Source organism: Euprymna scolopes, chromosome 26, assembly GCF_053919585.1.
Source record: "Euprymna scolopes isolate OS-2025 chromosome 26, ASM5391958v1, whole genome shotgun sequence".
In the NCBI taxonomy this organism is placed as follows: domain Eukaryota; kingdom Metazoa; phylum Mollusca; class Cephalopoda; order Sepiida; family Sepiolidae; genus Euprymna; species Euprymna scolopes.
In genome coordinates, this window is record NC_136507.1 from 235989 (window position 1) to 263955 (window position 27967).

The following is a 27967-nucleotide window of genomic DNA, read 5'->3' on the forward strand; positions in this document are numbered from 1 at the left end:
CTTCTACATACAATTTTGGCCAGTAGTACTTTCGGCCGATTAATTCATGGGTCTTATCAATTCCCATGTGTCCCATCCTTTCGTGACACTGTACGAGGATTTCCCGTCTAAGTGCTCTCGGGACAACCATTCTCAATCTGGGCTCTTCCTCAGCCCCAGATAGGTAATATAACACATCGTCATGCACTATCAACTTCCCCGCTTTTCCAGCCTCCGCTTCTTTCCTCAACGCTAGTATTTCTTCATCCCTCTGACTATTCTCGATTACTTCCTTCCAGTGTGGGTCACTGACAATCACTGAATCACCCGTTTCATCTTCCTCTAACTCAGGTCTACCCTTCAAGGTACGCGCATTTTAGACATTCACCTGGTAAGCCCTATCATCTACTCCAGGCTCTAAATGTATCGATTCTGCTTCTAACTGTTTAGGTATTCGGGATAATAAGTCAGCACAAGTATTATCCTTACCCGCTAAGTACTCAATTTTACAGTTATAGCCACTCAACTTCAGCGCCCATTGCTGGATCTTCTTATTCGTCCATTCTGCCTCCAGCAGATATTTCAGGGGTTTATGATCAGTTTTGATCGTAAACACGGCCCCACTAAGGTAGTAGTCTAATTTTTGTACTGCGTACATAATTGCATACGCTTCCTTTTCTATCACCGGCCATCTCTGCTGTGTCTCCGAGAGCCGATGTGACAAAAAATACACAGGGACCTCCTCCGGTATATTTGGCACCGGCCCGTCCCTGTCTGGACAAGGTTGTGTTAATACCGCACCTATGCATCTATCACTGGCGTCAGTGTATAAGACCATAGGTCTGCTCAAATCTGGGTAAGTCAAAAGTGGAATTGCTGTTAACTGTTCCCTAAGACAATCAAAGGCTCGCTGACAATCCTCCGTCCACCTGAATCTAGCGTATTTCTTGGTGAGAGCTATCAGTGGTCCGACCAATCGCGAGAAGGCAGGGATAAACCTTCTATAGTACCCAATGGCACCTATAAATCCCCTCACTTCTCTAACACTCTTGGGCGCAGGCATTGCCCTGATTATTTCTACTTTATCCAAATCAGGTTTTATCCCTTCCTTATCGATTATAAATCCCAAATACTTCGTCTCGTCTCTCATAAATTGACACTTTGGCAATTTTACTTTCAGGTTGTGTTCTCTCAACCTCTCCATTACCTTTTCTAAATGCTTAATGTGCTCTTCAGGCGTTTTGGAGAACACCAACACATCATCCAGATAGGCCATAGCAAAGCCCTCTAATCCTTCTAAAACAATAGACATCAATTGGGTGAATATCCCTGGAGCATTAGATAAGCCAAAGGGCATCACTCTAAAATTGAACAGCCCTAAGTGACAGGTAAAGGCTGCCTTCTCCCTGTCTACTTCGTCTAAGGCCACTTGTCAGTAACCGGATCTCAAATCCAATGTTGAGAAACAGACTGACTTGCCCAACAATGCCAATATATCATCAATTAAAGGCAGAGGGACGGCTACAGGTTTAGTGATAGCGTTTAATTTCCTAAAATCTACGCAGAACCTATGTCCCCCGTCCTTCTTTTCCACTACCACTATCGGGAAACTCCAAGGCGATTTGGACCTCTCAATTATACCTGCCTCTAACATATCCTTTACGGCTTCTTCCACCACTTCTCTCTTATGAATGGGAGTCCTATAAGGCTTTAATCTTATAGGCTGATTATTTCCCGTATCAATTTTCATTGAGACAGTCTGAGTCTGTCCCAATTCTCTATCATCATTAGCCACCACATCTCGATTTCTTTTTAACAGATCTCTCACTCTATTTCGATATCTCTCAGGTACTATTATCTCCTCTTCCCTAAGTTCTGTCAATTCTTTTCTTTCCTTCCTGTCCCACCGTATTTGACTAACGTTACGTAGTGGTAAGGCGTACCCCATCTCCTCACCCTTCAGTATTTTTACGGTTTTACCGGACGTATTAGCTATCAGCACAGGGATTATCTCCTCCCCCTGCACTACTGATTCACACAGCATTATTCCTTCTTCATTATCACGGTATTTATCTACAGGTATTATTTGATGGGTCTCACCATCCAACCCCATACCCCTTATCTGACCTTCACAGGATACCACCACCCTCGGGGGTATCTTTGTATCTTTGTTCGCTACTACCACCAAAGTACCAATTTCCTGTCCTCCCAAAGGAACTTCCACCTTATCCAAAATTAGCTTTGCTGGTTCAAACTCCAGCCGAGCTCTTCGGGCTTTCAACCAATCCTCTCCTAGGATTAATTCTTCACACACATCTGGAGCCACATACAGGGTGTGATCAACTTCTACACCCCCTACCTTTATGGGACATAATATCCTCCCATCTAGCCTCATCTGGCTGCCATCGGCCTGGCTCACATCCAGATCGGGTTGTAACAGAGTCCGTTTAACTCTCAACCTCTTTATCACCTCACTATTCACTAGTGAGACTGAAGCGCCCGTATCGATCAAGGCCTTTACTTTAAGACCTTGAACATAGGCTTCACAACTTAATTCGCTCAGCTCTGTCAGTGCCGAATAGACCGTTGCTCTATTCTTCCTTTTCCTAGATTTCCACACACGCGACATAGGAGTTGGCAATAAGAGTTTCTCCCAATTTTCCTTTTCACGGCAAGTCTTTTTCAAGTGACCCACTCCTCGACACAGCCAACATCTCTTTCTTTTGCAAACTCTGGCTACGTGGTCAGTCTGACCACAAGACCAACACTTTCTAATTGTATTACACTGGGCTACCCTCCCTTTTAGTTCCGAGGGGGCAGCCCCTTCCCGTTTCCCTGGTTTCTCTGTTTAGAGAGGGGCTTAATTGAGGAAGGCTCTCTCCTTCTCTCAGGGGGTCTGTCTAATAGTCTTCCTCCTCCATTGTCCCTCGATGGACACTCCATGGAGTGATGACCCTCTCCCCGACACTGCCAACATATCAGTCCGGAGCGTCTCTGGGGTGGATCATGGAACCCACGCCATCTTGACCAATTCTGGCGCCTTGGGTCAGCCTCTTCCTCCCAATTTTCCTGCCGCCTATATCCCACTCCCCTCCCTACTGGAGGTCTGTAAACTTTCTGCCTTTCTTTTGGGGTTTTCCTTGCCCCCGATCCCCCATCACGTGCCCTCTCTATCACACTCACACTCTGTCTGGCCATCTGTACACATCTGGCTACATCGTCAGGTCTATCCTTTAAGACCTCTCTCTTGATGTCCTCATCTAAGAGGGCATCTATAAAACAGTCAGCCATCCGGGTCTGAAGCACAGGCTTCGCCCGGATTTCATCTTCAGGGAAGGCCAACAGTGTCAATCCCTTGATTCTTTCGGCCAGTTCGGCAAACGATTCTCCCTCTCGTTGCCTAACCTGCCCCAGGCTTCTCATAGCCTGAATTGCGGACGGCTCTCCCGCATATTCCATTTTTAGTTTTTCTTGAAGCTGAGTCCAGGTTATCCCTGGATCCTCACTCAACTCCTTGTCTATAAAATCGGACACTAACCCCTCTGCTGTCTCAAATGCCAGCAGAACCAACTCTCTTCCCGACAGACTATACACTATCTCTTTTTTTCTAATGGCCTTTAGCCAATCGTTCAACTTCAACGGGTCCCCTCCAAACGAGGGCATTCTCACATTCGTTAGTATCGTCTTAAATTCCCTGGTTATTTCCTCCACCCCAGGCACATCTGTCTCTACCGATCCGCCCCTACTCATTGTTCCTATAAGATTCCCTTAGCAACAATATCCAAAACAACAAACAATAAGACCTTCAATTCGCAATAATAATAATAAAAAAAAACAACAAAATTTTCCTAACAACAATAATCAAAAAGAAACAACACTATTTTCTCAAGAGCTGGAAAAAAAAAACAAACAAACAAGCGACAAGACACGGCGAGCTCTATCCCAGATGAAACGAAAATAATAACAAAAAAAAATAATCAAAAGGGGAAACCAAAAGGTGTCCTACCTGTCGCTGTTCTCTTGTGGCTGGTGTTCCTCACGTGCTGGGTCTCTTCACGGTTGAATGTCTCAAGTGTTGATTCGAATTCTCTGACTGTTTCGCGTTAAACGTTTCAATTGTTGAATGTCTCAAGTGTTGGTTCGAATTCTCTGACTGTTTCGCGTTAAACGTTTCAATTGTTGAATGTCTCAAGTGTTGGTTCGAATTCTCTGACTGTTTCGCGTTAAACGTTTCAATTGTTGAATGTCTCAAGTGTTGGTTCGAATTCTCTGACTGTTTCGCGTTAAACGTTTCAATTGTTGAATGTCTCAAGTGTTGGTTCGAATTCTCTGACTGTTTCGCGTTAAACGTTTCAATTGTTGAATGTCTCAAGTGTTGGTTCGAATTCTCTGACTGTTTCGCGTTAAACGTTTCAATTGTTGAATGTCTCAAGTGTTGGTTCGAATTCTCTGACTGTTTCGCGTTAAACGTTTCAATTGTTGAATGTCTCAAGTGTTGGTTCGAATTCTCTGACTGTTTCGCGTTAAACGTTTCAATTGTTGAATGTCTCAAGTGTTGGTTCGAATTCTCTGACTGTTTCGCGTTAAACGTTTCAATTGTTGAATGTCTCAAGTGTTGGTTCGAATTCTCTGACTGTTTCGCGTTAAACGTTTCAATTGTTCAATGTCTCAAGTGTTGGTTCGAATTCTCTGACTGTTTCGCGTTAAACGTTTCAATTGTTGAATGTCTCAAGTGTTGGTTCGAATTCTCTGACTGTTTCGCGTTAAACGTTTCAATTGTTGAATGTCTCAAGTGTTGGTTCGAATTCTCTGACTGTTTCGCGTTAAACGTTTCAATTGTTGAATGTCTCAAGTGTTGGTTCGAATTCTCTGACTGTTTCGCGTTAAACGTTTCAATTGTTCAATGTCTCAAGTGTTGGTTCGAATTCTCTGACTGTTTCGCGTTAAACGTTTCAATTGTTCAATGTCTCAAGTGTTGGTTCGAATTCTCTGACTGTTTCGCGTTAAACGTTTCAATTGTTGAATGTCTCAAGTGTTGGTTCGAATTCTCTGACTGTTTCGCGTTAAACGTTTCAATTGTTGAATGTCTCAAGTGTTGGTTCGAATTCTCTGACTGTTTCGCGTTAAACGTTTCAATTGTTGAATGTCTCAAGTGTTGGTTCGAATTCTCTGACTGTTTCGCGTTAAACGTTTCAATTGTTGAATGTCTCAAGTGTTGGTTCGAATTCTCTGACTGTTTCGCGTTAAACGTTTCAATTGTTGAATGTCTCAAGTGTTGGTTCGAATTCTCTGACTGTTTCGCGTTAAACGTTTCAATTGTTCAATGTCTCAAGTGTTGGTTCGAATTCTCTGACTGTTTCGCGTTAAACGTTTCAATTGTTGAATGTCTCAAGTGTTGGTTCGAATTCTCTGACTGTTTCGCGTTAAACATTTCAATTGTTCAATGTCTCAGGTGTTGGTTCGAATTCTCTGACTGTTTCGCGTTAAACGTTTCAACTGTTGAATGTCTCAAGTGTTGGTTCGAATTCTCTGACTGTTTCGCGTTAAACGTTTCAATTGTTGAATGTCTCAAGTGTTGGTTCGAATTCTCTGACTGTTTCGCGTTAAACGTTTCAATTGTTGAATGTCTCAAGTGTTGGTTCGAATTCTCTGACTGTTTCGCGTTAAACGTTTCAATTGTTGAATGTCTCAAGTGTTGGTTCGAATTCTCTGACTGTTTCGCGTTAAACGTTTCAATTGTTGAATGTCTCAAGTGTTGGTTCGAATTCTCTGACTGTTTCGCGTTAAACGTTTCAATTGTTGAATGTCTCAAGTGTTGGTTCGAATTCTCTGACTGTTTCGCGTCGGATTCCCCCAAGGGTCGAATCCTGGGTCATAACGGCACCAATATGTACCACGGCGCCTCCGCGTAGAAGTTGTTGTTGTTGTTCTTCTTTGGTCGAGTGGTCAGCGTTGATCGTCTTTGGCGTTGACTCGTCGACAATCGTCCACCGGTCTGCCTTCGCTGTCCGCACGCAGGTTCCAGACAGCTCGAGTTCCTCCAGTGAAGTGACCATACACTGCCCCACCCCACGTTGTGTTCTTTTAAGTGTAAGGCAGCGACGTTTCACACCTGCAAGGAAAAAGGTTAAACACACGGACGACCGGAGATGCTGGCACAAAAGTAAAATAAAACAGAACGCTGTTTTATATATGTAGATAATAAAAGAAATCTTTATCCTGTGTTTTTTTTTCCAAGTTCAAATAACTGCACAGTCGAACGAAGGGAGTGAGTGTGTAATTGGTAATATGGCGACTCGGCTGGGTTCTGATCTCAAGGCAGCTGGTCTTTGGAAAATGATCGGCAACGATTAGGATGGTAAATTCGTTTCTCAATCTAACCGACCGGGAGGCTGGCTGACCAGTTCGAAAGTGTGCGCAGATCCGTAAAACGGGGTGTTTAAATAATAAAACCTTGCTTGGCAATTCCTTTCAAATGTCATTTTCTTGCCAAATTACATTACTCAAGGCTCTTATCGTATAAATCTGCTAAGGTAACCAAAACTCTCGGTACGGAGGGGAATTCCCTCTTAATGGTTATTTGCGTCATAACTCGAGGGGCGGTCCCCTCACCTCCAACTACCGTGGAGTCGATCCTCTTACCATTCCCAGTGACGTATGCTAGGGGCTGGTCCTGATTCTCCAACCACCTTGGAATTAATCCTCTCACTATTCCCAGTGACATCACCCTGGCGTTTCTCTACTTCTTCCCCTTAGATCCTCGGATATGTGGGTGAACGGTAGGGTCTATATTAATACTAATTAATATTTCTTTATCTATTTCCGCAAGGAAATACAGTTTCTCCAAACAACATTATTCAGTGGCCGACATGTGGCCATTACTTGTCAACACGCGTCGGCTTATTGTAACTTGTGGCCGACAATCTTTTCCCAAAATATCTTTCTCAAAACAACATTGTCGCAATGGCTCTTCTCCGGGCCATTAATTATATCAACACGGGAACATATGTCCCAGGAAAACGGAAAAAAGTCCCTTTTTCAAAACAGCCATTATCTATAACTTTGGCCAACTCAGCATCGGTCTCGTCAAATTCTATTTCCTCGGTCATCCATCTCAACTTCTTATCAATACGGGAACATACGTCCCAGGAAAAACGAAAGTCTTTTCAAACAGTCATTATCTATGAATTTGGCTAATTCAGCATTTGTCTCGTCAAATTCTTTTTCCTCGGCCATTCATTTCAATTTCTTATCTTATTTTATTTACCCAGGATCGGCAATGGCTACCGCCATCCAGATCTGTTCTGTACCTAGTAACCCAGCCAAGTACTTACGGTCTGTTAACTCTTTCAGAGAGAGTCCTATCCTAATATTGTCACACCTATTCCAAGCCGAGGATCGAACCTAGAACCGTCGTGATGACATTCGGCAGTTCTACCCTTTAACCATGGAAGCGGTGTCCGCAACTAATCTGTCAGAATGTCTATTTAAATAAAACTTCCGTCCGCCACTCGTAAAGTGCTCAGATGTTAGTTTGTAAGCAAACCGCGAGCTTCGCATTTTTTCAGCCAAATTAAGTAGCGAGTGAGATTATTTACGATAGTGCTCGACCCAAAGATGGAGGCTTTATAAAATATATTTGTAGTCATCGACATAGAGTCCTGTTTCGTTGTATCACAACTCATCAGTGCCGCTAGACCAGCACCTATCCCAAGGCGAGGATCGAACCTAGAACCGTCGTGATGAGAGTCGGCAGTTCTACCCCTTGACCACGGAAGCGGTGTCCGCAACTAATCTGTCAGAATGTCTATTTAAATAAACATCCGTCCACCACTCGTAAAGTGCTCAAACGTTTGTTTGTAAGCAAACCGCGAGCTTCGCATTTTTTAAGCCAAATTAAGTAGCGAGTGAGATTATTTACGATAATGCTCCGCCCAAAGCGGGGAGGCTTTTTAAAATATATTTGTAGTCATCGACATACAGTCCTGTTTCGTTGTATCACAACTCATCAGTGCCGCTAGACTACCACCTATCCCAATCGAGGATCAAACCTAGAACCGTCGTGATGACAGTCGGCAGTTCTACCCCTTGACCACGGAAGCGGTGTCCGCACCTAATCTGTCTGAATGTCTATTTAAAAAAACATCCGTCCGCCACTCGTAAAGTGCTCACACGTTTGTTTGTAAATAAACCGCAAAGCTTCGCATTTTTTCAGCCAAATTAAGCAGCGAGTGAGATTATTACGATAGTGCTCAACCCAAAGAGGGGGCTTTATAAAATATATTAATATATAAAATATATTTGTAGTCATCGACATACAGTCCTGTTTCGTTGTATCACAACTCATCAGTGCCTCTAGACCAGCACCTATCCCAAGCGAGGATCGAACCTAGAACCGTCGTGATGACAGTCGGCAGTTCTACCCCTTGACCACGGAAGCGGTGTCCGCAACTGATCTGTCCGAATGTCTGTTTAAATAAACATCCGTCCACCACTCGTAAAGTGCTCAAACGTTTGTTTGTAAACAAACCGCGAGCTTCGCATTTTTTCAGCCAAATTAAGTAGCGAGTGAGATTATTTACGATAATGCTCGACCTAAAGACGGGGGGGGGGTTTAAAATATATTTGTAGTCATCGACATATAGTCCTGTTTTGTTGTATCACAACTCATCAGTGCCGCTAGACTAGCACCTATTCCAAGCCGAGGATCGAACCTAGAACCGTCGTGATGAAAGTCGGCAGTTCTACCCTTTAACCATGGAAGCGGTGTCCGCAACTAATCTGTCAGAATGTCTATTTAAATAAACATACGTCCGCCACTCGTAAAGTGCTCAAACGTTTGATTGTAAACAAACCGTTAGCTTCCCATTTTTTCAGCCAAATTAAGTAGCGAGTGAGATTATTTACGATAATGCTCGATCGAAAGAGGGGGGGCTTTTTAAAATATATTTGTAGTCATCGACATAGAGTCCTGTTTCGTTGTATCACAACTCATCAGTGCCGCTAGGCTAGCACCTATTCCAAGCCGAGGATCGAACCTAGAACCGTCGTGATGACATTCGGCAGTTCTACCCTTTAACCATGGAAGCGGTGTCCGCAACTAATCTGTCAGAATGTCTATTTAAATATACATACGTCCGCCACTCGTAAAGTGCTCAAACATTAGTTTGTAAGCAAACCGCGAGCTTCGCATTTTTTAAGCCAAATTAAGTAGCGAGTGAGATTATTTACGATAGTGCTCGACCCAAAGATGGAGGCTTTATAAAATATATTTGTAGTCATCGACATAGAGTCCTGTTTTGTTGTATCACAACTCATCAGTGCCTCTAGACCAGCACCTATCCCAAGCCGAGGATCGAACCTAGAACCGTCCTGATGAGAGTCGGCAGTTCTACCCCTTGACCACGGAAGCGGTGTTCGCAACTAATCTGTCAGAATGTCTATTGAAATAAACATCCGTCCGCCACTCATAAAGTGCTCAAACGTTTATTTGTAAACAAACCGCTAGCTTCGCATTTTTTCAGCCAAATTAAGTAACGACTGAGATTATTTACGATAATGCTCGACCCAAATTGGGGGGGCTTTTTAAAAAATATTTGTAGTCATCGACATACAGTCCTGTTTCGTTGTATCAAAATTCTTCAGTGCCGCTGGACTAGCACCAATCCCAAGCCGAGGATCGCACCTAGAACCCTCGTGATGACAGTCGGCAGTTCTACCCCTTGACCACGGAAGCGGTGTCCGCAACTAATAGGTCAGAATGTCTATTTAAATAAACATTCGTCCGCCACTCGTAAAGTGCTCAAACGTTTGTTTGTAAACACACCGCGAGCTTCGCATTTTTTCAGCCAAATTAAGTAGCGAGTGAGATTATTTACGATAATGCTCGACCCTAAGAGGGGGTGGGTTCAAAATATATTTGTAGTCATCGACATATAGTCCTATTTCGTTGTATCACAACTCATCAGTACGGTTAGACAAGCACCTATCCCAAGCCGAGGATCGAACCTAAAACCGTCGTGATGACAGTCTGCAGTTCTAGCCCTTGACCACAGAAGCAGTGTCCGCAACTAGTCTGTCAGAATGTCTATTTAAATAAACATCCGTCCGCCACTCGTAAAGTGCTCAAACGTCTGTTTGTAAACAAACCGTGAGCTTAGCATTTTTTCAGCCAAATTATGTAGCGCGTGAGATTATTTACGATAATGCTCCGCCCAAAGCGGGGAGGCTTTTTAAAATATATTTGTAGTCATCGACATACAGTCCTGTTTCGTTGTATCACAACTCATCAGTGCCGCTAGACTAGCACCTATACAAAACCGAGGATCGAACCTAGAACCGTTGTGATGACAGTCGGCAGTTGTACCCCTTTACCACCGAAGTGGTGTCCGCAACTAATCTGTCCGAATGTCTATTTAAATAAACATACGTTCACCACTCGTTAAGTGCTCAAACGTCTGTTTGTAAACAAACCGCGAGCTTCGCATTTTTTCAGCCAAATTAAGTAGCGAGTGAGATTATTTACGATAATGCTCGACCCAAAATCGGGGGTGCTTTTTAAAATATATTTGTAGTCATCGACATACAGTCCTGTTTCGTTGTATCACACCTCATCAGTGCCGCTAGACGAGCACCTATCCCAAGCCAAGGATCGAACCTAGAACTATTGTGATGACAGTCGGCAGTTCTACCCCTTGACCACGGAAGCGGTGTCCGCAACTAATCTGTCAAAATGTCTATTTAAATAAACATCTGTCTGCCACTCGTAAAGTGCTCAAACGTTTGTTTGTAAACAAACCGCGAGCTTCGCATTTTTTCAGCCAAATTAAGTAGCGAGTGAGATTATTTACGATAATGCTCAATCCAAAGAGGGGGGGGCATTTTAAAATATATTTGTAGTCATCAACATAACGTCCTGTTTCGTGGTATAATAACTCATCAGTGCCGCTAAACTAGCACCTATCCCAAGCCGAGGATTGAACCTAGAACAGTCGTGATGACAGTCGGCAGTTGTACCCCTTCACCACCGAAGTGGTGTCCGCAACTAATCTGTCAGAATGTCTATTTAAATAAACATACGTCCGCCACTCGTAAAGTGCTCAAAGGTTTGTTTGTAAACAAACCGTTAGCTTCCCATTTTTTCAGCCAAATTAAGTAGCGAGTGAGATTATTTACGATAATGCTTGATCCAAACAGGGGGAACTTTTTAAAATATATTTGCAGTCATCGACATACAGTCCTGTTTTGTTGTATCACAACTCATCAGTGGCTCGAGACCAGCGCCTCTATCAAGCCGAGGATCGAACCTAGAGCCATCGTGATGACAGTCGGCAGTTCTACCCCTTGACCATGGAAGCAGTGTCCGCAACTAATCTGTTTTTAGGTCTATTAAAATAAACATCCGTCTGCCACTCGTAAAGTGCTCAAACGTCTGTTTGTAAACAAACCGCGAGCTTCGCATTTTTTCAGCCAAATTAAGTAGCGAGTGAGATTATTTAAGATAATGCTCAACCCATAGCGGGGGGTTTTTTAAAATATATTTGTAGTCATCGACATACAGTCCTGTTTTGTTGTATCGCAACTCATCAGTGCCGCTAGACTAGCACATATCCCAAGCCGAGGAGCGAACCTAGAAACGTCGTGATGACAGTCGGCAGTTGTACCCCTTGACCACGGAAACGGTGTCCTCAACTAATCTGTCAGAATGTCTATTTAAATAAACATCCGTCCGCCACTCGTAAATTGCTCAAACTTCTGTTTGTAAACAAACCGTTAGCTTCCCATAATTTTAGCCAAATTAAGTAGCGAGTGAGATTATTTACGATAATGCTCGACCAAAAGAGGGAGGCTTTATAAAATATATTTGTAGTCATGGACATACAGTCCTGTTTTGTTGTATCACAACTCATCAGTGCCTCTAGACCAGCACCTATCCCAAGCCGAGGATCGAACCTAGAACCGTCGTGATGACAGTCGGCAGTTCTACCCCTTGACCATGGAAGCAGTGTCCGCAACTAATCTGTTTTAAGGTCTATTACATTAAACATCCGTCTGCCACTCGTAAAGTGCTCAAACGTCTGTTTGTAAACAAACCGCGAGCTTCGCATTTTTTCAGCCAAATTAAGTAGCGAGTGAGATTATTTACGATAATGCTCGACCCACAGAAGGGGGCTTTTTAAAATATATTTGTAGTCATTGAAATACAGTCCTGGTTCCTTGTATCACAACTCATCAGTGCCACTAGACTAGCACCTATCCCAAGCCGAGGATCGAACCTAGAACCGTCGTGATGACAGTCGGCAGTTGTACCCCTTGACCACGGAAGTGGTGTCCGCAACTAATCTGTCAGAATGTCTATTTAAATAAACATCCGTCCGCCACTCGTAAAGTGCTCAAACGTTTGTTTGTAAAAAAAACCAGGAGGTTCGCATTTTTTCAGCCAATTTAAGTAGCGAGTGAGATTATTTACGATAATGCTTGACCCAAATATGGGAGGCTTTATTAAATATGTTTGTAGTCATCGACATACGATCCTGTTTCGTGGTATAATAACTCATCAGTGCCGCTGAACTAGCACCTATCCCAAGCCGAGGATCGAACCTAGAACCGTCGGGATGACAGTCGGCAGTTGTACTCCTTGACCACGGTAGTGGCGTCCGCAACTAATCTGTCAGAATGTCTATTTAAATAAACATCCGTCCGCCACTCGTAAAGTGCTCAAACGTTTGTTTGTAAACAAACCACTGGCTTAGCTGCGCATTTGTTCAGCCAAATTGAGTAGCGAGTGAGATTATTTACGATAATGCTTGACCCAAAGAGGGGGGGGGGCTTTATAAAATATATTTCTAGTCATTGACATACGGTCCTGTTTCGTGGGATAATAACTCATCAGTGCCGCTAAACTAGCACCTATCCCAAGCCGAGGATCGAACCTAGAACCGTGGTGATGACAGTCGGCAGTTGTACCCCTTGACCACGGATGTGGTGTCCGCAACTAATCTGTCAGAATGTCTATTTAAACAAACCTCCGTCCGCCACTCACAAAGTGCTCAAACTTTTGTTTCTAAACAAACCGCGAGCTTCGCATGTTTTCAGCCAAATTAAGTAAGGAAAACTCATATGTTATTGCATTTATTTATGCTCATTAATCTTCTAAAAAATTAGGAAACAAAATTAATCTATAAAAATGTCTTATTTGTAAACATAAAGGCTTTATTTTACAGAATTGAAAAGTTGCAAATTTAGTAGAATTGAAAGTTGCAAATAAGAATTTAATAAAATACTCTCAAAAACACGATGACTTCAGTGAGCTTCTCATTCATTGTAGCCCTTTGGTCTGTCCTGATTAGCTTAGTGCTGAAAACAAATGTTCAACACTCACTTGTGTTGGAGGTAGTGCTGCTGCCAACATTGCAGATTCTTTTACCAGTACTGCATTAATTGTTCTACTTGCTGTGATGCAGCATGAAAGTCTAACTTGAAACTTGCTTCACTGAAGCTGTTTCCTGTAGCTTACGCAGCTTTGACTTTGCTTTATGATCTTCTTGATCAAAATCCTCTTTATTTAGTCTGTGGTTTAAATAGTGTCCGGATCTTCAGTAGATGCCTTTGAATGTAAGCCCGAAATCTTCACAACAAGATCACAAAGTGCCGATTTCGCTTTATCTTTCTGAGTGTCAGATAACAACACTCTATTCATTGGGTCTACATATACTCCAGCCAGTAGGATTTTATTATGAAGCAGTTGCATTTCTCTTTGACGCATTGACTCGCACATTAATTCTTGCACCACGCCTGGATAAGGAATATTTTCCGTTCTTTTAAGGAAATTCCTGGTGTGAGGGTCCTCTTCTTGATGCTTTTTTGTCACTTGAAAATGAAGCTTAAGAAGGTCTTCCAGTTGAATCCATTCAACAAGCCGTTTTACCATGTTGTAAGTAATCCCTGTTAATTCGTAACTGTGCATCAAACAGATATCATAATACTGTGTTTGCTGCACCTTATAACAAAATAACAAAGGTCCATACTAAATTTCAGCCAGATTGGTCCAGTAGTTTCCAAGAAAAGGTAGAAGGAGCAGACAGACAAGGAAAAACCTAAGACTGCGCAAAACTCACCACCACATGTAAAATATACTGGCCGATCTTTTGTCCCCGTTCACCGTTGATAAACCCTGTCTTTGTTTTATCATTATTTCCATGAAAATGCTCGTCTGAGCTCCAATCTCTGGTGCCCCCCCCTCGCAAATCTTTCACAAAAACACCCGTCTAGCTGAAGCCACTGTCAATAATTTTCCCCATTCTTTATCTGTGCCTAAATCAAAACGACGGTTCCATGAACAAAGCTTCTTTCTTAGAAGTGAACGCCTGTGGAACTCTGTTCCGTTTGCCTGTTTCCCACCTGACTACAACATAAACAAGTTCCTGATAAACCGCCCCCTCAAGTAAGACACTTTATCAGATCTCTGATACTAACAATTACTACGATACTATCCGATTGATTACTGTACATGCAATAACCCTTATCCCTGAGTGGCTTCCGGGCCTTGATAAGTGGTGACCTCCATGTAAAAGAAAAAAAAAAAAAAAAGAAAAAAAAAGACTACCCCAGCGAGTTACTTGGTCTAATATGGCTCCTTTTCCAGCTCTTCCTTTTAGAATGTCATCAATCTTCGGAGTTCTTGCTTAAATAGCAACTCTTCTGACAGATAACTGGAATGATACTCTGGTTTTCAATTTCTGAAATGCAGGCTGCTACATCACCAAATGCATCCAATGAATTTGGTGTCTCCTCAAATCCTTCAAAGAAATTAAAATCCTCTTGCTTCTCTGTTAAGTCATCTACTGTGACTTGGCCCAGGTTGTTCTTCCTGAATCTCTGCTGCACATTCTTCTGTAACACTAGAATCTTCTCTTTCATTCAGACGCATTATCTGTGACAATGCATAATACATAGTCTTTTTGAATGCCAAAGTCTTGCAACACTTCTATTACCAATTTGCTTTAAGAAGTTACTGAAATGTTGGGTTTCAGTGTCTTTTTTTTCCTTAATCCACATAGCTAAAAAAATAAAAATAAAACTGTTATGTTTTCTAAACAAAAAAATAAAATATTTAAATTCTGATATTTTATGATAACATCAGCTATTTATTGAAGTCAGAAAAGTCTATATTTCTATTATCTGATTTGTATATATTTTCTACTATTTCATTCAAACCAGGGCGATGCCAGGTATGAGGGGCATTCAATAAGTAATGATCCAAAACTTGGAACCACCAGCTCTAGAGACCGTTTTTGTAGAAATCAAGGCTGCATCATCTGAGAAACGCTTTCCTATGACTTCATAGCTGAGAAGAGGGGGAAATCAGAGGGTGTAAGGTTAGGAGAGGATATTTATCTGGTGACATGCGAGTTGTGGACGTGACGTGAACACAGTAAATAAACGACATGTTTACTCAATTTCTATTGAGTTTTCTTTCCTTCTTTCCATTCGTTTCATTATTTTCTTCTGTAGCAAATTAGAATATTTATATCCTGGTCTACAACTGCGGTAAAAAACGACCCTGGTTTCCCATGGGGAGGCATAGTAAATAACTGAGGTCGTCCACACCTATGTGAGGAACACGTATTCAAATTTTCGTACACACAGACTTGCTACATTTCCTGTCAACTGCAATCCGATACGGCCTTCTTTTACCACTTCAGCCGTAGCTGGATGAATGAAAGCAATCAGATCATGATCAGAAGATCCCCACATTACGTCCAAATCACAATTCTCGCCAATGTCGGGCGAGGATGCTTGGGATCGATTCAAGCCGCCACCAAGTACTAGTGGAGTTCGCGACAATTGAAGACAATTCCGACTAGCCAAATTCAGCTCTAAAATCAGGGAGGAAAAGGACGCCAACATTATGTGCAATGCTCAAGGTGATCAGGTTTTTCATGTCTAAAGGCAAAATCTAGAGTGATTGATGAACAAACACTGGGACGCTTTCTTTGCATTGTTTTCAAAGTTCGTAATGTCTTTTGAGACATTACACAATCTGGTTTGGAGGAGGTTTGCATTTGCTCTACTTTGGTAAAGCTGCCTTCATTGCGGATGTCTCTTTTTTCACACTTCCTACAAATGGTCTCGATGGTCAGTCAAGGAGTATGGTAAAAATACGAAAATCACGGTTTTGTCTGATGTGGAGACAGCGTCCAAGGTGGAGAGCACCAAAAAGAAGTGGGGTCAAAAGCGGCAACAGAGGAGATAGAACTGAGAGAGGAAGTTGGAAGGTAATGTTTATTGGACCTTTTAGCATGGTTCGGCACTCTTTTAGGAAGCGACGACTCGATACAAAAAAGATAACAATGAACTCGCCAATTGTGTTCGCACAAGCATTCATCTGTGTCGAGGGTGGAGGAAGAAAAAATACAAGTAATATTCCACTTCGATTTTTAACGGAATCTGAGCTCCTGAAATATTTTTCTGAAAAATATTTTGGTTGAGAGATTGGGAATTTCTCTCCAAGGTCGGGAAATCACGGTGTGCCACGGTTGATCCTTCCTGAGATCTACAGATCTCAGGAAGACCAGCCGCTCGGCATTACCAAACAGATATTGAACCCAAAGGTGTTGTGCAGCAAGGGAAGTAAAGGATGAGAAAGTAGACATGTGCTGCACGCCTCGGCTCTATCGTTTCCTAGGAAGCCACAAGTTGACAGCAGCCTTCTCCTCTGACCAATTCTTAAGTGTGCAGAAGTCCGGTTGGTTGGACCTTTCACTTTTTCTTCAGCCACTAGCACTAAAAATTTGCATTTTTCCCGGTTTAGCCGAATTCCACATTTTTCCAGCCTGTTCAAAACTTTGTCCAGTGTCTCTAAGTTTTTTCCTTGTTCTGCTTGAATGTCATCAATTCTAATAATTTGGACTGATTTCAATGCATAATTTAGACTGATTTCAATGCATAATGCCGGTAATTGGATAATTAAAAGAATTAATCTAGTCATCTTGAATGAGATAGGCGCAAGCATAGTTCCAGTTGTCTGATCTAGCTGAAATTTTGCATGTTATTACTATTAATCTGGCAGTTCTGCACTAATTGTGGTTTCTGTTTTACAGGTGTTTGAACTGAGTGTGAAATGGAGCCTGTTGAATGTCGAGCAGTGATTCAGTTTTTGTATTTAAAAGGACGACTTTTGATGAAACTTATGGTGATGAAAAAAATGATGATGCTTTAATATTGTAAAACGCTGATATTGTGAATTCAAACATGTTTGTCAAGTTGAAGCTGCCATTTTGGAAGATCACCTGCAACAAATAGCCCGTCAAGATTAGTACAGGGTCTCTGGAAATTATCATCCATAAAGGTTCAAGGTTCCAGAAGCGAGAACGCTTCGAGTGCCAAGAGGATAAGTCAAAGTTTTTGAAAAGATGAGACAGATGCAGAGGCCAAATGCAGTGAAGAAACCCTCTTTTGGCAAGGACCATGACGGCAAATGGTACCACTTTATGCTTTACTTTTGAGGAAATTAAGGGAAGCTATCAAAATCAAGAGGCGGAACGAGATTAGCAAACGTACCCTCCTCCTTTGCACTCATGAAGTTGTTTTTGAAAGGAAAGCGTTTCTCAGATAATACAGCCTTGATTTCTATAAAAGCCGTCTCCAGAACTGCATCAAACGATGGTAGAAATGGGTGGTTCCTTTGCGAAGAAAGACTATACCAAGTTTCGTTGCTCTATTGCTATGGGAAGTAGGTCAGGGGCATTACTTATTGCACGCTCCTGAGATCGCTCTGGTTGGAGTGAAATAGTAGAAATAAATAAAATATATTTGCAGTAATCGACATATAGTCCTGGTTCGTTGTATCACAACTCATCAGACTAGCACCTATCCCAAGCCGAGGATCGAACCTAGAACCGTCATGATGACAGTCGGCCGTTGTACCTCTTGACAACGGAAGTGGTGTCCGCAACTAATCAGTCAGAATGTCTATTTAAATAAACATCCGTCCGCCACTCATAAAGTGCTCAAACGTTTCTTTGTAAACGAACCGCGAGCTTCGCATTTTTTCAGCCAAATTAAGTAGCGAGTGAGATTATTTACGATAATGCTCGACCCAAAGAGGGGGGGGGGTTGTAAAATATATTTGTAGTTATCGCCATACAGTCCTGTTTCGTTGTATCAACAACTCATCAGTGCCGCTAAACTAGCACCTATCTCGAGCCGAGGATCAAACCTAGAACCGTCGTGATGACAGTCGGCAGTTGTACCCCTTGACCACGGAAGTGGTGTCCGCAACTAATCTGTCAGAATGTCTATTTAAATAAACATCCGTCCGCCATTCGTAAAGTGCTCCAATGTCTGTTTGTAAACAAACCGCGCGCTTCGCATTTTTTCGGCCAAATTAAGTAGCAAGTGACATTATTTACGATAATGCTCGACCCAAAGAGGGGGGGCTTTTTAAAATATATTTGTAGTCATCGACATACAGTCCTGTTTCATGGTATAAAAACTCATCAGTGCCGCTAAACTAGCACCTATCCCAAGCCGAGGATCGAACCTAGAACCGTCGTGATGACAGTCGGCAGTTCTACCCTTTGACCACGGAAGTGGTGTCCACAACTAATCTGTCAGAATGTCTATTTAAATAAACATCCGTCCGCCACTCGTAAAGTGCTCAAACGTTTCTTTGTAAACAAACCGCGAGCTTCGCATTTTTTCAGCCAAATTAAGTAGCGAGTGAGATTATTTACGATAATGCTCGACCCACAGAGGGGGGCTTTTTAAAATATATTTGTAGTCATCGACATACAGTCCTGTTTCGTGGTATAATAACTAATCAGTGCCGCTAAACTAGCACCTATCCCAAGCCGAGAATCGAACCTAGAACCGTCATGATGACAGTCGGCAGTTCTACCCCTTGACCACGAAAGTGGTGTCCGCAACTAATCTGTCAGAATGTCTATTTAAATAAACATCCGTCCGCCACTCGTAAAGTGCTACAACGTTGGTTTGTAAACAAACCGCGAGCTTCGCATTTTTTCAGCCAAATTAAGTAGCGAGTGAGATTATTTACGATAATGCTCGACCCAAAGAGGGGGGGCTTTTTAAAATATATTTGTAGTCATCGACATACAGTCCTGTTTTGTTGTATCCCAACTCATCAGTGCCGCTAGACCTATCCCAAGCCGAGGATCGAACCTAGAACCGTCGTAATGACAGTTGGCAGTTGTACCTCTTGACCACAGTAGTGGTGTCCGCAACTAATCTGTCAGAATGTCTATTTAAATAAACATCTGTCCGCCACTCGTAAAGTGCTCAAACGTTTGTTTGTACACAAACCGCAAGCTTTGCACTTAAGTACCGAGTGAGATTATTTACGATAAGGCTCCACCCAAAGAGGGGGGGCTTTATAAAATATATTTGTACCTATTTACTATGCCTCCCCACGGGACAGAATTAGACACCAGGGTCGTTTATCGACATACGGTACTGTTTCGTGGTATAATAACTCATCAATGCCGCTAGACTAGCACCTATCCCAAGCCGAGGATCAGACCTAGAACCGTCGTGATGACAGTCGGCAGTTGTACCACTTGACCACAGAAATGGTGTCTGCAACTAGTCTGTCAGAATGTCTATTCAAACAAATATCCGTCCGCCACTCGTAAAGTGCTCAAACGTTTGTTTGTAAACAAACCGCGAGCTTCGCATTTTTTCAGCCAAATTAAGTAGCAACTGAGATTATTTACGATAAGCTCGACCCAAAGAGGGGTGGCTTTTTAAAATATATTTGTAGTCATCGACCTACAGTCCTGTTTCGTGGTATAATAACTGATCAGTGCCGCTAAAGTAGCCCTTATCCCAAGTTGAGGATCGAACCTGGACCCGTCGTGATGACAGTCGGCAGTTGTACCCCTTGACCACGGAAGTGGTGTCCGCAACTAATCTGTCAGAATGTCTATTTAAATAAACATGCGTCCGCCACTCGTAAAGTGCTCAAACGTTTGTTTGTAAACAAACCGCGAGCTTCGGTTAAAAACCGTCTCCAGAACTGCATCAAACGATGGTAGAAATGGGTGGTTCCTTTGTGAAGAAAGACTATACAAAGTTTCGTTGCTCTATTGCTATGGGAAGTAGGTCAGGGGCATTACTTATTGCACGCCCCTGAGATCGCCCTGGTTGGAGTGAAATAGTAGAAATAAATAAAATATATTTGCAGTCATCGACATATAGTCCTGTTTCGTTGTATCACAACTCATCAGACTAGCACCTATCCCAAGCCGAGGATCGAACCTAGAACCGTCGTGATGACAGTCGGCCGTTGTACCTCTTGACAACGGAAGTGGTGTCCGCAACTAATCTGTCGGAATGTCTATTTAAATAAACATCCGTCCGCCACTCGTAAAGTGCTCAAACGTTTGTTTGTAAACAAACCACAGGCTTTGCATTTTTGCAGCCAAATTAAGTAGCGAGTGAGATTATTTACGATAATGCTCGACCCAAAGAGGGGGGGCTTTTTAAAATATATTTGTAGTCATCGACATACGGTCCTGTTTCGTGGTATCATGACACATCAGTGCCGCTAAACTAGTACCTATGCCAAGCCGAGGATTGAACCTAGAACCGTCGTGATGACAGTCGGCAGTTGTACCCCTTGACCACGGAAGTGGTGTCCGCAACTAATCTGTCAGAATGTCTATTTAAATAAACATCCGTCCACCACTCGTAAAGTGCTCAAACGTTTGTTTGTAAACAAACCGCGAGCTTCGGTTAAAAACCGTCTCCAGAACTGCATCAAACGATGGTAGAAATGGGTGTTTCCTTTGTGAAGAAAGATTATACAAAGTTTCGTTGCACTGTTGCTATGGGAAGTAGGTCAGGGGCATTACATATTGCACGCCCCTGAGATCGCCCTGGTTGGAGTGAAATAGTAGAAATAAATAAAATATATTTGCAGTCATCGACATATAGTCCTGTTCCGTTGTATCACAACTCATCAGACTAGCACCTATCCTAAGCCGAGGATCGAACCTAGACCCGTCGTGATGACAGTCGGCAGTTGTACCTCTGGACCACGGAAGTGGTGTCCGCGTCTAATGTGTCATTATGTCTATTTAAATAAACATCCGTCCGCCACTCGTAAAGTGCTCAAACGTTTGTTTGTAAACAAACCACGAGCTTTGCATTTTTTCAGCCAAATTAAGTAGCGAGTGATATTGTTTACGATAATGCTCGACCCAAAGAGGGGGGGGGCTTTTTAAAATATATTTGTAGTCATCGACATACAGTCCTGTTTCGTGGTATAATAACTCATGAGTGCCGCTAAACTAGCACCTATCCCAAGCCGAGGATCGAACCTAGAACCGTCGTGATGACAGTCGGCCGTTGTACCCCTGGACCACGGAAGTGGTGTCCGCAACTAATCTGTCAGAATGTCTATTTAAATAAACATCTGTCCGCCACTCGTAAAGTGCTCAAACGTTTGTTTGTAAACAAACCGCGAGCTTCGGTTAAAAACCGTCTCCAGAACTGCATCAAACGATGGTGGAAATGGGTGTTTCCTTTGTGAAGAAAGACTATACAAAGTTTCGTTGGTCTATTCCTCGTGGAAGTGGGTCAGGGTCATTACTTATTGCACGCCCCTGAGATCGCCCTGGTTGGAGTGAAATAGTAGAAATAAATAAAATATATTTGCAGTCATCTACATATAATCCTGTTTCGTTGTATCACAACTCATCAGACTAGCAAGCACCTATCCGAAGCCGAGGATCGAACTTTGAACCGTCGTGATGACAGTCCGCAGTTGTACCCCTTGACCACGGAAGTGGTGTCCGCAACTAATCTGTCAGAATGTCTATTTAAGTAAACATCCGTCCGCCACTCGTAAAGTGCTCACATGTTTGTTTGTAAACAAATAACGAGCATTGCATTTTTTCAGCCAAATTAAGTAGCGAGTGAGATTATTTACGATAATGCTTTACCCAAAGAGGGGGGGCTTTTTAAAATATATTTGTTGTCATCGACATACAGTCCTGTTTCGTGGTATAATAACTCATCAGTGCCGCTAAAGGAGCACATATCCCAAGCCGAGGATCGAACCTAGAACCGTCGTGATGACAGTCGGCAGTTCTACCTCTTGACCACGGAAGTGGTGTCCGCAACTAATCTGTCACAATGTCTATTTAAATAAACATCCGTCCGCCACTCGTAAAGTGCCCAAACGTTTGTTTGTAAACAAACAACGAGCTTTGCATTTTTTCAGCCAAATTAAGTAGCGAGTGAGATTATTTACGATAATGCTCGACCAAAAGAGGGGGGGCTTTTTAAAATATATTTGTAGTCATCGACATACGGTCCTGTTTCGTGGTATAATAACTCATCAGTGCCACTAAAGTAGCACCTATCCCAAGCCGGGGATCGAACCTAGAACCGTCGTGATGACAGTCGGCAGTTGTACCCCTTGACCACGGAAGTGGTGGTCGCAACTAATCTGTCAGAATGTCTATTTAAATATACATCCGTCCGCCACTGGTAAAGTGCTCAAACGTTTTTTTGTACACAAACCGCGAGCTTCGCATTTAAGTAGCGAGTAAGATTATTTACGATAATGCTCGACCCAAAGAGGGGGGCTTTTTAAAATATATTTGTAGTCATCGACATACGGTCCTGTTTCGTGGTATAATAACACATGAGTGCCGCTAAATAGCACATATCCCAAGCCGAGGATCGAACCTAGAACCGTCGTGATGACAGTCGGCAGTTGTACCCCTTGACCACGGAAGTGGTGTCCACAACTAATCTGTCAGAATGTCTATTTAAATAAACATCCGTCCGCCACTCGTAAAGTGCTCAAACGTTTGTTTGTACACAAACCGCAAGCTTCGCATGTAAGAAGCGAGTGAGATTATTTACGATAATGCCTGACCCAAAGAGGGGGGGCTTATAAAATATATTTGTAGTCATCGACATACGGTCCTGATTCGTGGTATAATAACCCATCAATGCCGCTAGACTAGCACCTATCCCGAGCCGAGGATCGAACCTAGAACCGTCGTGATGACAGTCGGCAGTTGTACCCCTTGACCACGGAAATGGTGTCCGCAACTAATCTGTCAGAATGTCTTTTTAAACAAACATCCGTCCGCCACTCGTAAAGTGCTCAAACGTTTGTTTGTAAACAAACCGCGAGCTTCGCATTTTTTCAGCCAAATTAAGTAGCGAGTGAGATTTTTTACGATAATGCTCGACCCAAAGAGGGGGGGCTTTTTAAAATATATTTGTAGTCATCGACATACAGTCCTGTTTTGTTGTATCACAACTCATCAGTGCCGTTAGACCTATCCCAAGCCAAGGATCGAACCTAGAACCGTCGTGATGACAGTCGGCAGTTGTACCTCTGGACCACGGAAGTTGTGTCCGCAACTAATCTGTCAGAATGTCTATTTAAATAAACATCCGTCCGCCACTCTCGTAAAGTGCTCAAACATTTGTTTGTACATAAACCGCGAGCTTCGCATTTAAGTAGCGAGTGAGATTATTTACGATCATGCTCGACCCAAAGAGGGGGGGGCTTTATAAAATATATTTGCAGTCATCGACATATAGTCCTGTTTCGTTGTATCACAACTCATCAGACTAGCACCTATCCCAAGCCGAGGATCGAACCTGGAACCGTTGTGATGACAGTCGGCAGTTGTACCCCTTGACCACGGAAGTGGTGTCCGCAACTAGTCTGTCAGAATGTCTATTTAAATAAACATCCGTCCGCCACTCGTAAAGTGCTCAAACTTTTGTTTCTAAACAAACCACGAGCTTCGCATGTTTTCAGCCAAATTAAGTAACGAAAACTCATATGTTATTGCATTTGTTTATTCTCATTAATCTTCTAAAAAATTAGGAAACAAAATCAATCTATAAAAATGTCTTGTTTGTAAACATAAAAGCTTTATTTTACAGAATTGAAAAGTTGCAAATTTTGTAGAATTGAAAGTTGCAAATAATTATTAAATTTAATAATTTACTCTCAAAAACACGATGACTTCAGTGAGCTTCTCATTCATTGCAGCCCTTTGGTCTGTCCGGATTAGCCTTAGCGCTGAAAACAAACATTCAACACTCACTTGTGTTGGAGGAAGTGCTGCTGCCAACATTGCAGATTCTTTTACCAGTACTGCATTAATTGTTCTACTTGCTGTGATGCAGCATGAAATCTAGCTTGAAACTTGCTTCACTGAAGCTGTTTCCTGTTGCTTACGCCGCTTTGACTTTGCTTTATGATCTTCTTGATCAAAATCCTCTTTATTTAGTCTGTGGTTTAAACAGTGTCCGGATCTTCAGTAGAATGTAAGCCCGAAATCTTCACAACAAGATCACAAAGTGCCGATTTCGCTTTATCATTGGGTCTACATATAATCCAGCCAGTAGGATTTTATTATGAAGCAGTTGCATTTCTCTTTGACGCATTGACTCGCACATTAATTCTTGCACCACGCCTGGATAAGGAATATTTTCCGTTCTTTCAAGAACATTCCTGGTCCTCTTCTTGATGCTTTTTTGTCACTTGAAAAGGAAGCTTAAGAAGGTCTTCCAGTTCTCCAAGTTGAATCCATTGTGCTTCTGAAAAACTGACATCTTATATCGATAAGCCAACTTCAATTCAACAAGCTGTTTTACCATGTTGTAAGTTACTTTCGAGTTACTTGGTCTAATATGGCTCCTTTTCCAGCTCTTCCTTTAAGAATGTCATCAATCTTCGGAGTTCTTGCTTAAATAGCAACTCTTCTGACAGATAACTGGAATGATACTCTGGTTTTCAATTTCTGAAATGCAGGCTGCTACATCACCTTCATCCTTCAAAGAAATTAAAATCCTCTTGCTTCTCTGTTAAGTCATCTACTGTGACTTGGCCCACGTTGTTCTACTTCGCATGTTTTCAGCCAAATTAAGTAAGGAAAACTCATATGTTATTGCATTTATTTATGCTCATTAATCTTCTAAAAAATTAGGAAACAAAATTAATCTATAAAAATGTCTTATTTGTAAACATAAAGGCTTTATTTTACAGAATTGAAAAGTTGCAAATTTAGTAGAATTGAAAGTTGCAAATAAGAATTTAATAAAATACTCTCAAAAACACGATGACTTCAGTGAGCTTCTCATTCATTGTAGCCCTTTGGTCTGTCCTGATTAGCTTAGCGCTGAAAACAAATGTTCAACACTCACTTGTGTTGGAGGTAGTGCTGCTGCCAACATTGCAGATTCTTTTACCAGTACTGCATTAATTGTTCTACTTGCTGTGATGCAGCATGAAAGTCTAACTTGAAACTTGCTTCACTGAAGCTGTTTCCTGTAGCTTACGCAGCTTTGACTTTGCTTTATGATCTTCTTGATCAAAATCCTCTTTATTTAGTCTGTGGTTTAAATAGTGTCCGGATCTTCAGTAGATGCCTTTGAATGTAAGCCCGAAATCTTCACAACAAGATCACAAAGTGCCGATTTCGCTTTATCTTTCTGAGTGTCAGATAACAACACTTTATTCATTGGGTCTACATATACTCCAGCCAGTAGGATTTTATTATGAAGCAGTTGCATTTCTCTTTGACGCATTGACTCGCACATTAATTCTTGCACCACGCCTGGATAAGGAATATTTTCCGTTCTTTCAAGAACATTCCTGGTGTGAGGTCCTCTTCTTGATGCTTTTTTGTCACTTGAAAAGGAAGCTTAAGAAGGTCTTCTAGTTCTTCAAGTTGAATCCATTGTGCTTCTGAAAAACTGACATCTTATATCGATAAGCCAACTTCATTGTGCTTCTGAAAAACTGACATCTTATATCGAAACTCTTCTGACAGATAACTGGAATGATACTCTGGTTTTCAATTTCTGAAATGCAGGCTACTACATCACCAAATGCATCCAATGAATTTGGTGCCTCCTCAAATCCTTCAAAGAAATTAAAATCCTCTTGCTTCTTTGTTGAGTCATCTACTGTGACTTGGCCCAGGTTGTTCTTCCTGAATCTCTGCTGCACATTCTTCTGTAACACTAGAATCTTCTCTTTCATTCAGACGCATTATCTGTGACAATGTATAATACATAGTCTTTCTGAATGCCAAAGTCTTGCAACACTTCTATTACCAATTTGCTTTAAGAAGTTACTGAAATGTTGGGTTTCAGTGTCTTTTTTTTCCCCTTAATCCACATAGCTAACATAAACAGCAAAATAATTAACACGATGGTGTGTGCATGAATCCATTTTCAAGTATACAAACTTATTGCTGTTTTTTCTTTCTTTCTGGCTCTCATATTCACCAATAATTAATTTCTTTACTCCTAATTTTCGTGACACACTTCAGGCCGAGAAAAGAATCTCTGTTGAGAACAATAATCTTAACGATGGTCCTTTTAAATTCAGTTGGGCCATTACAACTTGTAAGAGATGCTTTCAGTAATCAAAGTTTTAGATTTTGATGTGGTTGGTGATGTCTTTCTGTTGTCTTTGTCTATCTGTTGGTGATGTTTTTCTGTTGTCTTTGTCTTTCTGTTGAACAAGTTTAAAGATGCTAGAATGGCAGCGTTCTAAATGTCTTTTTCAGTTAGAACCACTAATTTCAACACCACAAGTTGTTTCTTCATCGTGATTTCAAAATCACTGGTTAAAATGGTCAAATACGGCAGATTTACGTTTTGAAGCCATCTTGTGGTTGCATCAAGCTTTGTAACTAATTTTCAAAATTATATAGTCAATATATGTCAAAAAAAAAGATGTTTAATTCAAAATGTAAAAAAAATTGTTTGCTTTATTTCAATAATCAATTTCTGTAAAACTATAAAAACGTAAATAAATACATATGTAGGGTTTTTAAGATTCTTCCACATTATTAGCTAGGTCGACTTGCCTAGACCCGGGAAAGTTGTATATTCTGCTCATTGCATTAAAGAATTTTTTATCCGATATTGTAGCAATTTCTAAACAAAAAATAAAATTATGTTTTTCTAAAAAAAAAATAAAACTGTTATGTTTTCTAAACATAAAAATAAAATATTTAAATTCTGATATTTTATGTTAACATCAGCTATTTAAGTCAGAAAATTTCATATTTCTATTTTCTGATTTGTATATATTTTCTACTATTTCATTCAAACCAGGGCGATGCCAGGTATGAGGGGCGTTCAATAAGTAATGATCCAAAACTTGGAACCACCAGCTCTAGAGACCATTTTTGTAGAAATCAAGGCTGCATAATCTGAGAAACGCTTTCCTATGACTTCATAGCTGAGAAGAGGGGGAAATCAGAGGGTGTAAGGTTAGGAGAGGATATTTATCTGGTGACATGCGAGTTGTGGACGTGACGTGAACACAGTAAATATGTTTACTCAATTTCTATTGAGTTTTCTTTCCTTTTTCCTCAAATTAGAATATTTATATACTGGTCAGTTGTAACTGCGGTAAAAAACGACACTGGTTTCCCATGGGGAGGCATAGTAAATAACTGCGGTCGTCCACACCTATGTAAGGAACACGTATTCAAATTTTCGTACACACAGACTTGCTACATTTCCTGTCAAATGCAATCCGATACGGCCTTCTTTTACCACTTCAGCCGTAGCTGGATGAATGAAAGCAATCAGATCATGATCAGAAGATCCCCACATTACGTCCAAATCACAATTCTCGCCAATGTCGGGCGAGGATGCTTGGGATCGATTCAAGCCGCCACCAAGTACTAGTGGAGTTCGCGACAGTTGAAGACAATTCCAACTAGCCAAATTCAGCTCTAAAATCAGGTAGGGAAAGGACGCCAACATAATGTGCAGGTGATCAGGTTTTTCATGTCTAAAGGCAAAATCTAGAGTGATTGATGAACACTGGAACGCTTTCTTTGCATTGTTTTCAAAGTTCGTAATGTCTTTTGAGACATTACACAATCTGGTTTGGAGGAGGTTTGCATTTGCTCTACTTTGGGAAAGCTGCCTTCATTGCGGATGTCTCTTTTTTCAC